Source organism: Octopus sinensis, linkage group LG10 (genome assembly GCF_006345805.1).
Source record: "Octopus sinensis linkage group LG10, ASM634580v1, whole genome shotgun sequence".
Lineage (NCBI taxonomy): Eukaryota > Metazoa > Mollusca > Cephalopoda > Octopoda > Octopodidae > Octopus > Octopus sinensis.
Window position 1 is genome coordinate 36,841,501 of NC_043006.1, and position 16,813 is coordinate 36,858,313.

At 34.8% G+C, this 16,813-nt stretch overlaps 1 long non-coding RNA gene across 1 annotated transcript; it reads right to left on the bottom strand.

Annotated features, from left to right (window-relative positions):
* Positions 1–6,636: 6,636 nt before the first annotated feature.
* On the bottom strand, positions 6,637–16,359 carry LOC118765092. The gene is made up of 3 exons (XR_005000942.1): positions 16,329–16,359; positions 9,526–9,529; positions 6,637–6,773 (listed from the first exon to the last, which is right to left on the bottom strand). It is a non-coding gene; the product is annotated as an uncharacterized LOC118765092 (long non-coding RNA).
* Positions 16,360–16,813: the final 454 nt, after the last annotated feature.

Genomic DNA, 16,813 nt, shown 5'->3' on the forward strand with positions numbered 1-16,813 from the left:
GAGGAGTCCCGAAAGAGATCAAAGAGGGTCCCGAAAGAGATCAAAGAGGGTGCCGAAAGAGATCAAAGAGGAGTCCCGAAAGAGATAAAAGAGGGTGCCGAAAAAGATCAAAGAAGGTGCCAAAAGAGATCAAAGAGGAGTCCCGAAAGAGATCAAAGAGGGTGCTGAAAGAGATCAAAGAGGAGTGCTGAAAGAGATCAAAGAGGAGTCCCAAAAGAGATCAAAGAGGAATCCCGAAAGAGATCAAAGAGTGGACATTTATTTTTTAATCACTACAATTGTTTGCATGCAACGTAGTTCTCTAGATGTGCAGGTACTTGATTAAGAAACTATTTCCCTGCATTATGAGATCTAGTTGTGTTTCCTCAGGTGATATGTATATATTGTCTCTGTAAATTTAAAATCCTCGGCTTCAAGAACATTCTATCTCTCTGTCGTGGCCTTAATTTAGTAGTACTCACAAAGCCTATCAGGGTATGTTGTTGGTGAAGGGCAGTTGGCAAACTGCTTTGAATGCGTAAAGGTAGTGGGATGGTGATTCTCATACTCTTAAAGTGGTTGCCGTTTTAAAGCGATTGGTATTTTATTTCTTTGTACTGTTGATTTGTTCTTCATGGTTGGTTACACATGATTCTCCTTAGCTGGCCTTTAAGATTCAACACTCAGACACATACACGCATATATGCGCGCGCGCACGCACACACACACACATATATACATATATAAAATCTACACACACATATACATACAGATATATACACACGCTCACATATACAGATATGTATGCGCACTCACGTACATATATATAAGCACACCTACACTCACTCGCATATACATACACAGATGCTCGCATGTGCATACACACATGTATACATATCTACTTACACACACACACGCACACCCACTCACACCATACATATAAATATATATATTCACTCACAAATTAAAAAAAGAGTAGCTTATTAGCAATTAAATAAAGGCGATTTTATAGAGGTCAAAAAAGTGACAGATGGTACTGACTAGCACAGTTTTTGTTAAAATAACTCAAAGCCACAAGAGCACTGAACTTAATATGACTGATAAAGAGAAGTAAGTCCCCAGCGTGCATAGCCGGATCGCAATTTTGGATTTTGATGCAGGCCATCTTAATCTTCATCAGCGACTCTTAAAGCCTAGAGTTAAACACGACTGCCTCTATCAGTCTTACAAGAAAAACCGTTGAAAACGTGCTGATTTTCAAAACGGTAAAAGTGTAAACAATAAATTAAAAAGTGGGGCTTATTAGCAATTAAAGCATAAAGGCAAAATTAATAGAGGTCACAAAAGTGACTATATATATATATTTTCTCTCCTTGTTTTTTCTGTGTCCCTTTCTGTAGAAGAGCGTAGGCTTGAAACGTAAAAGACTTTTTCTATTCCTGAGCGTTATCCTAATACACTTGTTTGTTTTGTACACCACTTGTCTTCGTCTTTTGTTTTTTTCGTAAACTCTCTCTCTCTCTCTATATATATATAATATATATATTATATATATATATATATATACATATATATATAATAGAAATATTAAAATTACTAAGTCTCTCTAAAAGAGAACAACGGCAGCGTTCCCGGAAAATATTAGTTATCGCCATACTAATATGGCATTCTTATAAAAATAAGAAAAAAGCTGACCGCTTATTAGCTCCATGAGGCCATCGCCTTAAGTTAGCTATTTGATACACAAACTGTATCCATATAACCTTTGAACAAGGGAGGTCAGTCGCTCCACACTACTTGGCCGGCAGCTACAGACGCGTTTCGGGGTATTGCCCAGTTATATACATATAGATATGGTACATATATAAACAAGGCATGAGAAAGTGCATGTTTGACCGCTAAATCCACAAGTTTTTTTATTTTCTCTGTTTATGTCCTCGTGTTCCTTTCTGTTGAAGAGCATAGGCTCAAAACGTAAAAGACTTTCTCACCTTCTCGAGCGTTAAACTAATACACCTGCTTGTTGTTTATACACCTGTCTTCGTCTTTTGCTTTTCTGTTAATTTCAACTATATATATATATATATATAAGTTCAGCAAAACAATTTAGATTCAAATGAATATGGTACTTAATTTAGATGCACCAGAATTTTTTATGGTATTACCCATAAAATTATGTGGGGTGATTATAACCAAAAATAAGCAACAAGAATGGATCCGGTAATTTAGTACAATTGTTTCATTCTATAACAATTTATTAAAGCTGCAAATATTACAGCAAATATAATATGTCAAGTAATCTTCAGCTAATTTCATATAGGTTTTCCAATAATGTAAAGTTCTCAAATCAATTAGTAACATCCTAGAGAGTGTAAATACACCGATAAAGTTGTAGATATGAGTTTCAGGAACTTGAAGTAGGATGCCAAGCAAACCAAGATTAAGTTCATATATGTTTTCCAACAATGTAAAGTTCTCAAAACAATTAGTAACATCCCAGAGAAGGTAAATATACCGATAAAGTTGTGGATATGAATTTCAGGAAACATGAAGGATGCCAGTCAGTCAAGATTAAGTTCACATCTAACTGTTGCAAGAAAAAATTTCTTTTCAAAAGATTTTCAAAAAGTTTTTCCAAAACTTTGGTGAAAAGTTTCGAAAAACTTTTTCAAAAATTTTTGGGGAAAATTTTCTAAAAGTTTTTGAAAAATTTTTGAAAAATTTTACAAAAATTTTGGGGAGATTTTTTCGAAAAATTTTCCAAAAATTTATGGGGAAAGTTTCAAGAAATTTTTGAAAAATGTTTGGGGAAAATTTTCAAAAAGTTTTTCCAAAACTTTTGGGGAAAATTTTCAAAAGATTTTTCAAAAAATTTTTGAAAAATTTTTGTGGATAATTTTCAAAAGATTCTCAAAAAATTTTTCCAAAATTTTGGTGAAAAGTTTCGAAAAACTCTTTCAAAAATTTTTGTGGAAAATTTTCAAAAGATTTTTACAAAATTTTTGTGGAAAATTTTTCAAAAATTTTTCAAAAATTTTGGGGGAAAATTTTCAAAAAACTTTTCAAAAATTTGTTGCAATTTCGATCAATTGGACCTTGTCCTCCTTCTTGTATGGAAGTGTACAGGTGCAGCGAAATTCATTTTTGGACTTTCTTCTATCGATGGCATTTTAAGAAAAATGCTTCCATAAAGACGGTGAAAATTCAATTTTTAAACAATAGCCAAAGCCCTTCTCCGAAAGGGGGAGAGTTACGGTTTACAATTATTTAACAAATGCAACACAACAGTGCTTCCCTGACGGGGAACCAACAAACGTGATTACAATAGTCAAACAGTAATAATAATAACAACAAACCTTTTTAATTTATCCCCATTTATGTGAAACCACTTGATGCAATTTTATACGAATTGCTAATACACACACATAATAAGGGTGAAATATTGAATATTAATTTGATTAATATGAATTGAAAACCAGTGGTGTAGCATATAAGACCATAGCAAAATGGATGACCATTGTTAATGGTTCATCCCTGTTATATAATACTTTCACTTTAATAGTGAAAGTGTCTGCATTACAAAAGAGAGATGTTTTTGTTTCACTTTTAACACGTAATACTGAAATAGTGGAGAAGATATGATATTGCTGTGGGGTCGTCCTAGGGAAAAAGTTAAGATCTTTTTTGCCAATGACACTCCCCGGACCTTAAGTAAGGCATGTGTAAAATTTGAATGAAATTGGTTGTGTAGTTCTCAAGTTTTAGGGAAACACACAGACAGACACACATTCTCAGTTTTATATATATAGAGATATATATAAATAAATAAAAAAATGTGTGTGTATATTTATGGAAGAGAAGCCCACATAAACGTATGTATATGAATAAATACATTTAGATGGGTATATATTTATATATGCTGTATAAACACATTTACATGTGTGGGTGTATATATATATATATATATATATATATATTTACACACACACACACACATTTTGATCAAATGAAAGTTACAAAAATGGCTCCAGGGGGGAGAGTTTTTATGCCTGGCACTTAACAGCTTGACTTAAATTTGAGAGTTTGTTTATAATTAATATTACAGAGTCATAAACATTCCAGAAAAAAATTATTTACATTCTGTAGAACAAAAAAAAAAACTCATTGATTTTATGCGAGTTTGATATGTGCCATGCGTGAAATTCTTTGACCATAGCTTACTTATGTTACTTTCTGACAAATATAAAAAAAGTGTATATACATTTTGTATTACATTCTGTTTCTCCTGTTTGTTCTACCAAACCTATACACACACACACACACACACACACACACACACATACACATGTATATTAAAACAAAGAATGGAAAATTTTAATTCAGTGTTACACATGTTTCATTAGTATCAGAAATACATTATAATATAAATGATAATAATAATATAAATATAATGAATTTATAGTAGTTATATACATGTAGAGAGCATGTAGGGGATCTCCTAAACTGTAACACAGCTTGGATTATAACCCATTCTGTACATGTGTGTATATATATATATATATATATATAAATGCATATGTATATATGTATGTACACAACATATATGTGTATATATTTCTATGTATCTGTATATGCTATGTATGTATATATATATATGTGTGTGTGTGTGTGTGTATATCTGTATTTTTATAAGTATGTATATATATGTGTATGTAATATATTTATAAATAAATAAATATTTATATATATATATGTGTGTGTGTGTGTGTGCGTGTGCGTGTGAATATGTCTCATAGAACAAATACATATATGTTTGTGTTTCATAGAACAAACGTGTGTGTGTGTGTGTGTGTGTTTGGTAGAGCAAATACTTATATTTTATATTTGTGTAAACATTTATTCAAGTTTAATCAATTCTTTTTTTGTTGATTTTTTTCATATTTATTTTCCTTTATATACTTACTTTGATACAGTTTCCTACTTTCATTAATCTATACATTTTTCAAGTCTTTCTCAGTCCTGTCATCAGAATAACATAATGAGAATAATGTGTTACATGAGCAAGACAAAGGATTAGAAGAATGTCTTTACAACTGATAAAATCATCATTGGTGTATTTAATAATTATATAATGGAATGTGCTGACAGATTTCAGGATTTATTTGATGTGTCATGTATCTGTGTGTTAATTCTATTGTTCATACTTTACTATTAGTATGTGTGTGTGTGTATTCTTTTTATTCTTCTATTTGTTTCAGTTATTTGACTACGGCCATGCTGGAGCACCACCTTTAGTCGAGCAGATCGACCCTAGGACTTATTCTTCGTAAGCCTAGTACTTACTCTATCAGTCTCTTTTTGCTGAACAGCTAAGTAATGGGGATATAAACACACCAGCATCGGTTGTCAAGCGATGTTGGCGGGGATGACAAACACAGACATACAAACACACATATATATGCAATGGGCTTCTTTCAGTTTCCGTCTACCAAATCCACTCCGAGGCTATAGTAGAAGACACTTGCCTAAGGTGCCACGCAGTGGTACTAACTCCAGGACCATGTAGTTGGGAATCAAACTTCTTACCACACAGCCACTCCTGTGCTTTTATTATATTTTATTAATTTACTAATGAAAGCTTTAATTAGAGTGGAATACAAAAAAAGAAAAATGAAAATCAACATATGTATAGGCACAGGACTGGCTGTGTGGTAAGTAGCTTGCTTACCAACCATATGGTTCTGGGTTCAGTCCCTCTGCATGGCATCTTGAGCAAGTGTCTTCTACTATAGTCTCGGGCCAACCAAAGCCTTGTGAGTGGATTTGGGAGATAGAAGTCCATTGTATATATGTATATATAGATATATATGTTTGTGTGTCTGTTCCCCCCCCCCCCCAATGATCGTTTGACAATCAATGTTGGTGTGTTCACGTCCTTGTAACTTAACGGTTTGGCAAAAGAGACCGATAGAATAAGTACTGGACTAAAAAAAGAATAAGTCCTGTGGTCGATTTGTTCAACTAAAGGTGGTGCTCCAGCAGGGCTGCAATCAAATGACAAACAAATAAAAGAATATATGCATCACGAAATCTGCCTGAATGTACCTGTAAATATTTTGTTTTAAAACGGTGTTGATGATTTTTATCAGTTAAAACAATATTCCTTTGACCCTTTGTGGCTAATTACAAAATGGGCACATACACACACATTCATCATCATCACTTCATTATGATGATGGGAGATGAAGGTCTTGAAATGTGTATAGAGAGTATTTAAGAATACCACTGTTTCACACCGCACATAAAGTACATTATTTACATTTGACGGATATTTGTCCTCATCTTTTTTGTTGTTAACACAACATTTCAGCTGATATGCCCTCCAGCTTTCATCAGGTGTCTTGGGAAAATTTCGAAATTTCCCCAAGACACCTGATGAAGGGTGAAGGGTATATCAGCCGAAACGTTCTGTTAACAACAAACAAGATGAGGACAAATATCCATCAAATGTAAATAATGTACATAATTCCTCATCTCTTAAATGTAGAACTACACATAAAGTGATTATAAAGAAATAAGAAATATCCTTAATAAAAAGATCTACTGAAACAACTGTATGAAAAGAAGGGTGAGACTTCACAGTTTTGTCCTGTTTGCCTTTGTTGGACTGATGAAGGATAGGCTGAAACATGAAAGTTGCTTCCACCTCTCATCTTTTATGCACACTACAAAAAGGATTGAGTAATCCTTTAGTTTAATGTTTGTTTAATTGTTTTTACAATTTGACATAAAAACTATATATATATATATAATATTGTTTTTGCAATTTGACATGAAAACAATACACACACACACACACACAGATACACACAAGTTTGTGTGCATGTGTATACATACATGTATCTGCGTAATGTGTGTTTTCAATATGCATGTCTGCATGTTGTGCTGAACATTGAATGTATCAAAGCTGTTGCTTGGCTTGGCTGTTCTCATTTTCAGGTTGTGTTTTTTATACTCATTCAATCTCTTCTACTACATCAATATATGTATAATATAAATGAACATGTGCAAAAGAAGAGAAAATTATACAACTGCACGAGAGTTTTGTAGTTGTACAGCAATATTTACTTTGTACTAAGTTTTTTGTTGTTTTGTTTTTTAATCATTAACCAAACATTTTGCTGGTGCTCCACCAGATTTGTTTTGAGTTAACTAATATAGTTTAAGATTGATTTCAATCTTAGAAGGGGCATGTGTCCTTCTGTTTTCCATTACAGTTGCTAACCTTTAAACCCAACCTCAAAATGTTTCTACATCTACCTATGTGAATATATATGGATAAGAAAAGATCTCACCCTACTAAACATAAGTGTATGTGTATGAAGGAATGGTTTATGGTTAAGTAGTTTGTTTTGCAACCTTATTATTTCAGATTCAGTCCCAATGTATGGTATCTTGGGCAAGGGTCTTCAACTCTAGCTTCAGGTTGACCAATGGCTGATGGGTGAAATTCACTAGATTGAAAGACACACACACACACACTCGCTCCATCAGTTGATCCGTCTGTCTGTCTGTCTGTCTGGCAGGTAGGCATCCATCAAAACAGACTGGAGTCTAGTGTAGCTCACTGGCTTACCAACTCCAGTCAAACTGCCTTGCTCATGCTGGCATGGAAAACATACTAAATGATGATGATGATATAAACAAAATAGCTAGTTTCGCTTTCACAGCATTAACTTGCATGTGACCTGAGCTGACCAATAGAGGCCTAACATCTAGAAGCCATGAATTTGTCTCATATTTTTAACTTTTCTTCAAATATCGGATGGGGTGGATATATCCTACACATTAAAACAAAAAACTAAGTCATAAGAAGCTGAGTCAAATTCTTACCAAAAATATATGTAACTTGAAAACTAGATGTGTTGAGTACCAGTTTGTCTTCGCCCACACCATCATGTGTGTGTGTGTGTATATATATATATATCCAAATTGAGAGAGTGGTGCAGGTTCGACTAAAATTCCTCAAGGCGGTACCCCAGTATGGCCTCAGCATACTGACTAAAACAAATAAGCGGATAAAATCACACACATACGCCTGTCTTTACTCTGGCCATGACAGTCACACTTAAAAAATAAATTCTCTTTCAGAGAATTGAAAGTAATCCGGATGTTAGATGTGATAGTTAAAATACAAATAACCAAAACACTTGGTATGATCAACTATGACCATCACAACCTTTGTTTCGCTGACATCGTGTATCTTGGACTACAGTATGCAATTTATCTCCGGCTATGGATTGCCAAATCATTGCGTGAACAATAAAAGAAAAAATCTCATGCTATTTGGTACCATACTGGTTTATGCCCCTTCTCCCTTTATACTTGCTGTTAATTTATCACCAGTTTCACCACTTCCAGGGTTGACTGTGAACACTTTATACAACTCGCAATGTACCCTGTCTGCTGCTAGTTGCAGAACACTTCAGTGAAGATAGATGCTAACACTTCTGGTATATAAAAAGTAATCACATCACCGAAATCTCGAAGTTATGAGATAATACATGATTATTTCAAAACAATGTGAATAAATAAGCATTACATTTGACAGTATTAAAAGGTTAAGACTATCCTTCAGCTATGTTCGTAATGTAAAAAAAAAAAAATTATTGAATGCCATAACCAGGAATATAGTGTTCGTTATAGAACCGGTTTTCAATCGGGGTTCATATAACATTTTGGAAGGGTCTATGCTATGAAATTAGTAAATTAGGGTTCTCCAGTATTTTAAGGGACCATGAAAAGTTTTAACTATATGCATTACATAGGTGTCTCTGTGGCGTTATCAGTTAACGTGTTCGGCTGTTAATCAAAAGGTTGGTGGTTCAAGCCCATCCAGGGATGGATTCTTTCAGTTTTAGGTGCAGGAGTGCCAGTGTGGTAAGTAGCTTGCTTACCAACTGCATGGTTCTGGGTTCATTCCCACTGCGTGGCACCTTGGGCAAAGAGTCTTCTATAGCATCGGGCCAACCAAAGCCTTGTGAATGGATTTGGTAGACGGAAACTGAAAGAAGCCTGTCGTATATGTGTATATATATATGTGTCTGTGTTTGTGCCCCTCCCCAACATCGCTTGACAACCGATGCTGTTGTGTTTACGTCCTCATAACTTAGCGGTTCAGCAAAAAAAAACCCAATAGAATAAGTACTAGGCTTACAAAGAATAAGTCCTGGGGTCATTTGCTCGACTAAAGGCGGTGCTCCAGCATGGCCGCAGTCAAATGACTGAAAAAAGTAAAAGAGTACAATAAACGTGTTTCTTTCAATAATGTTTTACGTAGTTCAACCTATAAAAGTGAATAATAAAAAATTTGAAAGAAGTATCTATAAAATTAGTTTTTAAACGTCGAATGGCTATGGGAGTGGGGTCCACCAGAATAAAATAATAAACAAAAGGAGCTAAAGGTAAAAAAAAAAGATGTTTGAGAATCACTGCCCTACTAGGACGTCAGTGACAATAATGTGACTTGCGACGTCATACTGTGACCAATCTTCGTCTTAAGAGAGTTGTCAGGAGTCATCCTTGCCATTGGTACATCTGCTATATCTTACTAATATTTTCTATGATACCCATTCGTTTGGTGTTTTCTAACGTTGTACTGTTGTATCTCGGAAGGGTCATTATTACCAATAATTCTCATACATACTGGTTCTATTTCCCTTTCACTTATTTTTTTATTAGTTAATTGGTTTGCGATTTAACTAATTAACGAATCAATTGTTTGATTAATCATTCGGTCGATCAATCAACTGCTTTATTGCCAATCGTGACCTCATCAATAACGTGCCTGCTCAACTGCATTGAAGAATTCGCGAGTAGCGACGAAAGAACTTCGACAAATACAGCTGATTGATTAATCGAACCATTAACCAACCTAACAGTCGATTAGCTTTAATTAAGTGGTTAGCCAATTGACTAATCCTTATATATAAAAGTTGTGTGAATGTCTGTCTCCTACGATTTAGATTCCTAACTACTCCCACATTTTGCGGTGCAGTTTAACCAAAAGCGGGTATCTTATAGTCGTGATTCCTATCGAGCCCTTTCTGGGTATTAGCGCGCGTCTACGGTGAGTCTACGATTTAAAAAAAAATTTACCATAATTTTTTCCCATTTTTAATGCATTTTTTGCTATTATATAAGGGAAGTAACTCTCTAAAAATGCTTATATAGTTATTTCCCTTACAAACCCGAGCAACGCCGGGCGATACTGCTAGTAAATAATAAAGTGAAATAGAGTCAGTGGATATGCTTATTATTGGCATAACGACCCTCTCAAGATACACTATACGTTACAACACTTGAGCTCACATCAAGAATCTTGCAAATCAAATACAAAAACGAAAAAAATGTTCCAGCGTTACTCGTTCATTAAATCCCTCAGAACCTAGGCTTTTCTCTTTAACTCCACTTATCATATTCTGTTCGATTTGTATTTAGATTTCTCGTAATGCAATTCGATTTTTGCTGGAGCCCAAGTTTTATGTTGTATCTTTTTAGATACAAGGCTATAAATTTTGAAGGATGGCATAAGCCAATTGCATCGACTCCGGAGCGATGAAAGGTAAAGTTGGTCATGGCCGTATTTGAATTCAGATTGTAAAGTGTCGGAATGAAATACTGTTGGACGTTTTCCCGGCACTATCGATTCTGTTAAACTAGAGGAATGTGTAAAATATTGCCATATAGACAGCAAAGAAAAGTAAACAAAGATTTAATGAATCAGAGGCAAAATATAAAACTGATACCAAGTAATTAGCCGATGTTCGTCTCTTCTTGTCAGAAATTGATAAAATGTTATGGGACATGTATTGGGTTGTCCGGAAAGTTCGTGCCGATTTTTAAAGGAAAGAAAAAGGTCAATAAATACTTGTCATTACATTTTTAATCAACCAAATATGAACCATTTTGTTGCACAATGCGTCTCCATCTTTCCTTTAACTTGAAAATACCCTCTTCCCAGAATTGAGGTGGTTTCATGGCAAAGAATTCATCAAGGTATCTTTTTACGTCATCCAAGGAATTGAAATTTTTACCATTAAGACTATTCTGCAGAGACCTGAGTAAGTGGAAATCCGAAGGAGCAATATCTGGAGAATATGGAGGGTGGGGTAACACATCACAGCCGAGCTGCAGCAATTTTTGTCTGGTTCCCAAAGCATCAAGTGCCGAAAATGAACTTTCTTATCTTCCATATTAAAAGGTTACAAAATTAACACAGGTTATAGGAATAAAAACCTTCTTCCACGAAAAGACAGCTTAAACTGTGCTCTAAATGGAGGTGTAATCAAATCCTATTTTATGGACTCAACCATGTTCTAAAATAAGTCGAAAGGTAAGCTACTATAAATCGGCACGAACTTTACGGACAACCCAATAGATGATGACAAAATTACTCTGGAAAACTATTAAGTATAGAACTGGAAATATTGGTCTATGTGAGTGTGATAAATATAATTAAACACCTTTAGCAAGGTATGAAGGAGAGAGAGAGAGAGGCAGACAATATGAATGAGAGAGATAAAGAGAGTGGAGAACAATGATTTGATATGAAAGCAGAGGAACACGTTATGGAAATTATGACAACATAACAGATATTGTATTTGGAATAATATCCTTAACTTTTTGCGAGCTGTATCCTCAATATTTGTCAATATTTTCATGAATAAATGAAACATCTAATGTACGTATTTGATGGCATATAAAACAATTTTTTTTTTTTTTTACAAAAAATAAAAGCCCCAAAATATATCATCCCGAATCCTATACACGGAGTTTAAATATTACATGCTTTAATGCACTAAAAACTTTGTTTTCTCGAACATGCGCTGCTGAAATAGGGGGTGTATCTAATGCCTGTGCATCTTTTATGTCATCAAATACGGTATTAATTTTATTGTATAATAATACGAGTTGTGGAAATAGATACTTTAGCTTGTCAGACGACACCATTACACTGGTGACGGAAATAACGAAGGCCTTAATGTTGCAGAATCCCTCTAGACTCTATATGGTATTTTTGCCGTGACGGTCGCATATTTTTAGGATTAATATTTAATGTTTCTTTCCATTTTTTTTTTCCAGATGCAGTTTGTAAGAACTTGTAAGTTCCCCAGTTGACAATGTGCACAGACTCCATCTTTGTCTCGTTGTCATAAGAGTATGTTCACTATAAGAAATAACGATAACATTACATATCTATGGACACATGTTACTAGCTATATTAGAAGGGCGGAGGTAAAGAATATGCACGCCACCTGTTTTCGGCATAACCCTAACCCTAAGTGCCGAAAACGGGTGGCGTGCGTATTCTTTACCTGTGCCATTAGAAGTATTAACTCATTGCCAACTGACAGTTATAGACCCTATACTTGTATGTAGAGATTATTGGATAGATTTACTATATATACTGGTCATGAACAACCTGTGGCCCGCTCGGTTTTCTGAATGGTACGCCTAATGAAAACTTAGCTTGAATTTTTTTAGCAGTGCTGCCCGCTTCTCGAAAAAGTTGTCCGCGATTAATACTGTCAAATATCATCCATGCAACATAAATTTTTGATTTCTTAAAATTATCTCTGCCTCTTGGGGATGTGTTATAATTACCAAATGGCAATTAAAGAGCAAGATAAGCTTAGTAAATCAAGCATTTATTTTGTATGGTATTTGATGCAGCTGTATCTGTCCATGTTTTTCAAATACATGTCATTGACCACGATTAAATAATTTCTCTTGGTTCAGGGTTTCTATAGCGGGATTGAAGAGCAATTTGTTGCTGATTCCCTGCAAAATTATTTGTCCAAGGGTGAGAGACACGCACTGTTCTGAACGAGGGAATATAGACAATGTATATTAAGTGTTTCAGAAAAAGACATGATAATACTCGATGTAAAGGCAGACGACAATTATTTACAAAATTGATATTCTTTTTTCCGTCTTTTAGAATCAGTTTGAAGAACATTGTATAACCAGAGCAATCCCAGCTTTGACTAACAGATCTTTTTTCCGAAGGCTATACCCAATATGCTATTTCCGTATATGAGGTACTATGGTCTGATATAAGAGAATTCTAGTTGCGATTCTTAGCAGATTCAGTAGCTACATAAAGTTTTTATTTGTTGTCGTAGTTAGCACAGAATTTAATGTAATGTTTTCTTCGCCGTGATAAGGAGCAATCAAAATGTTTCGAAAATGTGAAGATACAGGAAAGAAAAAAGAAGAAAGAAAGAAAGAGAGAGAGAAAACAAATCCGGGGACGATTTCAGGGAGGTAACTACGAATAGAACACATTCATCAGTTTGAATTATCGTTTCCTTTCCTGCAGAGGATAACAAGCATTTCTAAAGAAAATGGCTCGAGTCGTTCGACATGTTACAAATAGCAGCAGTCAAATATCCTTGCAACGAAACCCACGATCTTAAAAATTGTAAGGTCATAATAGATAATGATTTAACATGCAGCTTTGTATCGTAAAAAAGTGAAAGTAAATTGTGTTTAAAGTAACAATAGCAAAATCCATTAAATTTTGAATTTTCCAATGTGTGTGTGTTTCCGTGCGCTTGTATACCCCCCCCCTCCCCACACACACACACAGTGTACTGTTCCGTGATGGTAAGATCAACAAAAAAGTACTCCATCTTTTGAGAGATAAATATTATTAGATAAACACAATACATATTTTCATGAGCTACTTATAGTTTCGTGTGATGAAAACATCTCATACTGCATTTTTAACACGTCTGGTGACTTCACGCAATCCTCGGGCTGTGCCCATATAGCATAACAAGCTAAAACAAGACGATAGGATGAGAGAAAAAAGGAGAAAAGGTGAGTATAAGTAGATATAAAAGGTGGTAGGTTGAAAAACCGGAAAAGAAAAAGAAAACAGCTTAATAATGTAAGTATTATCATTAACCAATACAAAGCTACAGTGTTTCGTCCAGCGGAAGACTGTTATAACGACGTATCGTGTTAAAAACACAGCATAACTCAAGATTAGGCGAAACGTAATCGCCCCAGATTTGAAAGAGAGCGACAAATACTGATATTTCTTGGTCATTTCTGCTCGTCAGGGTCACACATTCCTCCACCACTACAACGACTCGCTTCAGCCAGCTACAGATATGTATACAAATACCGTAAAACCTATTTGCTGAAGTCAAAATAGTAAACAAAAAAACTCCAAAAAAAGAAAGAAAAAACAACGAAAAATGGATAGCTCAAAACATCATTATTGTATGTATGTATGTATGTATGTATGAATGTATGCATGCATGTATGTATGTGTGTGTGTGTGTTTATGTATATGTATATATATATACACATGTTTACATATATGTGTGTATGCATATATACATACATATACATACACAATCATATGTACATATATATACACATACACACTCATATATATATATATATACACATGTATACATATATGTGTATGTGCATATATATATATATATATATATATATATCCATACACACACACATATATATATGTGTATGTGTGTGCGTACATGTATACACGTATATGCATACACATATACTTATATGTATACATGCATGTTATACACACACACACATATATATATATACGTATACATAATATATACATATACATGAATGTATATGTGTATGTGAGTGTGTGTTTTTGCGTGTGTGCCAAAGAGAGTGAGTGTGTGTGTGTGTGTAAAGTGAGGGAGAGTGTGTGTGCTTCTTTTGCGACCAGCTATCTAGTTCAGATCATTATAATACTTGAGTGAAATATTTTTATATCATCTGAATTTTGGACCTCCTTGTCAATCCAGGTTTCATGACACACTTTGAACGAAGTTGTCTAGCCACAAATAAAAACCTGATCGAGAAGACCAAAAAGTTATTCCAACCAAGACTACCCCGTTTTCTTAGATATTATTTATTTCAGCTAACGAACAAATACATTCATCCTTAATTTATTCGAATCAATAGGTTGTGACTTGGGAGACTTGAAGCAACAATCTCTGGCAGGTCGAGTGACCCACATTAACGTCATGTATGTATACTAAGTATGATGGAAAAGTTTCTTAAGATGCGCAGAATCTATGTTTAGTCGTTGATGAATGAAACTTAGTTGTTAAGTCACAATTGACAGGCGTTTTTCAAGTTGTCTGGTGGTGGAAGGTGTGCTTGTGTGACGAGTGATGTTAAAGCTATCTGTGAATGAGATCTGCAGATGAAAATCAAAGATTGAATCGTCATTAGAATTTAGAAACTTAAGGAGATGTGAAATAATTCGATTAAGAGAGTGGAAATCGAAACAGATAAAACTCCTAATCCTTTCTGCTGTAGGAACAAGGCCTGAAATTTTGTGTATGTGTGTTGAAGAGGGCAGTCGATTAGACTGAGCCCAGTACGCACCTGGTACTTAATTTATCGAGATGGACAGGAATCCTGTTCGAGTGCCAGAACGAAATGTAAGAGAAGAAACAGGTATATGTGAATAAAGCATTTGAAGTTAAATATTTTATAGACCAGATTGACACCCGAAAATCTCACCTATCTACTTGCGATGGAAATGACTCTTCAACTTTGAGTAATGTTATCAAAGAATTGGCCAGTGTAGAGAAGTAGTTTGGGGATGAACAGAATAAGGGAAAAATTGAGATAAGAGCTGTGTGGTAAAAAAAGCTTACATCTGGGGTTCAGTCCTACTGAGCGACACCTCGGGCAAGTGTTTTCTACTATAGCCCTAGGCGACCAAAGTCCTTTGAGTGAATTTGGTAGATAGAAACTGAAAGAAGCTCGTCGTTTACATACATACACACACACATACATACATACGTACATACATACATACATACATACATACATACATACATACATACATACATACATACGCGCGCGCGTATGTATACAGAAATAATTAAGATTCATTTCAATTAGGTACTTTAAGTTGAGACACCAAGTCAGTCCGGTATGGTGCGCACAGCTCGAAGTTAGGCGAATAAAAAGCAAATAAGTATCAAGGATGTTCAGGTATCAGTGCATTACGGCCGTTTCAAGCGGCTCAATTTAATCGATCAATGAAAACATTACATCAATTTGAAATAAACCGCTCTCCTCGGAAGCAGACAACCATATAGATTTCCAACATACAGGATACTCTATTATAATTTTTGAGCAAATTTTTCATAAGTACTCGATACTAAAATAATTACGTTGCTTCTGTTTGCTGTTTTTGTGGCACACACACACACACACCACACACACACACACACACACACACACACACACACACACACACACACACACACACACACAAACACACACATAAATGTATAAGCGTGTCAGTGTATGTGTTTGTGTGTTCCCTTGCCAAAATACAACGTGATGGTCGTAAATAAGTATTATCGTCATACAAGCGAGGTATCTAGTCTTCTGTGAAGAATATGTCTGGCCACAGGAGAAATATTACCTCGCATGGAAAGTGAGGGTTTGACGAAAATCTACCTTAACAAATTCCGTCTGATCTATGCAAGCATGGAATAGTGGACGTTAAATGGTGAGGATGGTGGTGATAATGGTGATGTCGGTATAATCGTTATATGCAGTCTCAAATATGTCTACATATGAGTGTGTCCATTAAGCGTACAGTCTCTGATGTTATGTAATTTTGTAATGAAAGACAAGCTCTTGGGCTGTGGAGTGCACCGGGTGTAATTTGTGATCATTGTCATAAGATAGTTTGTACTTTTAATTTGAAATGTTTTAAAACAGACCAATCATATCTTGA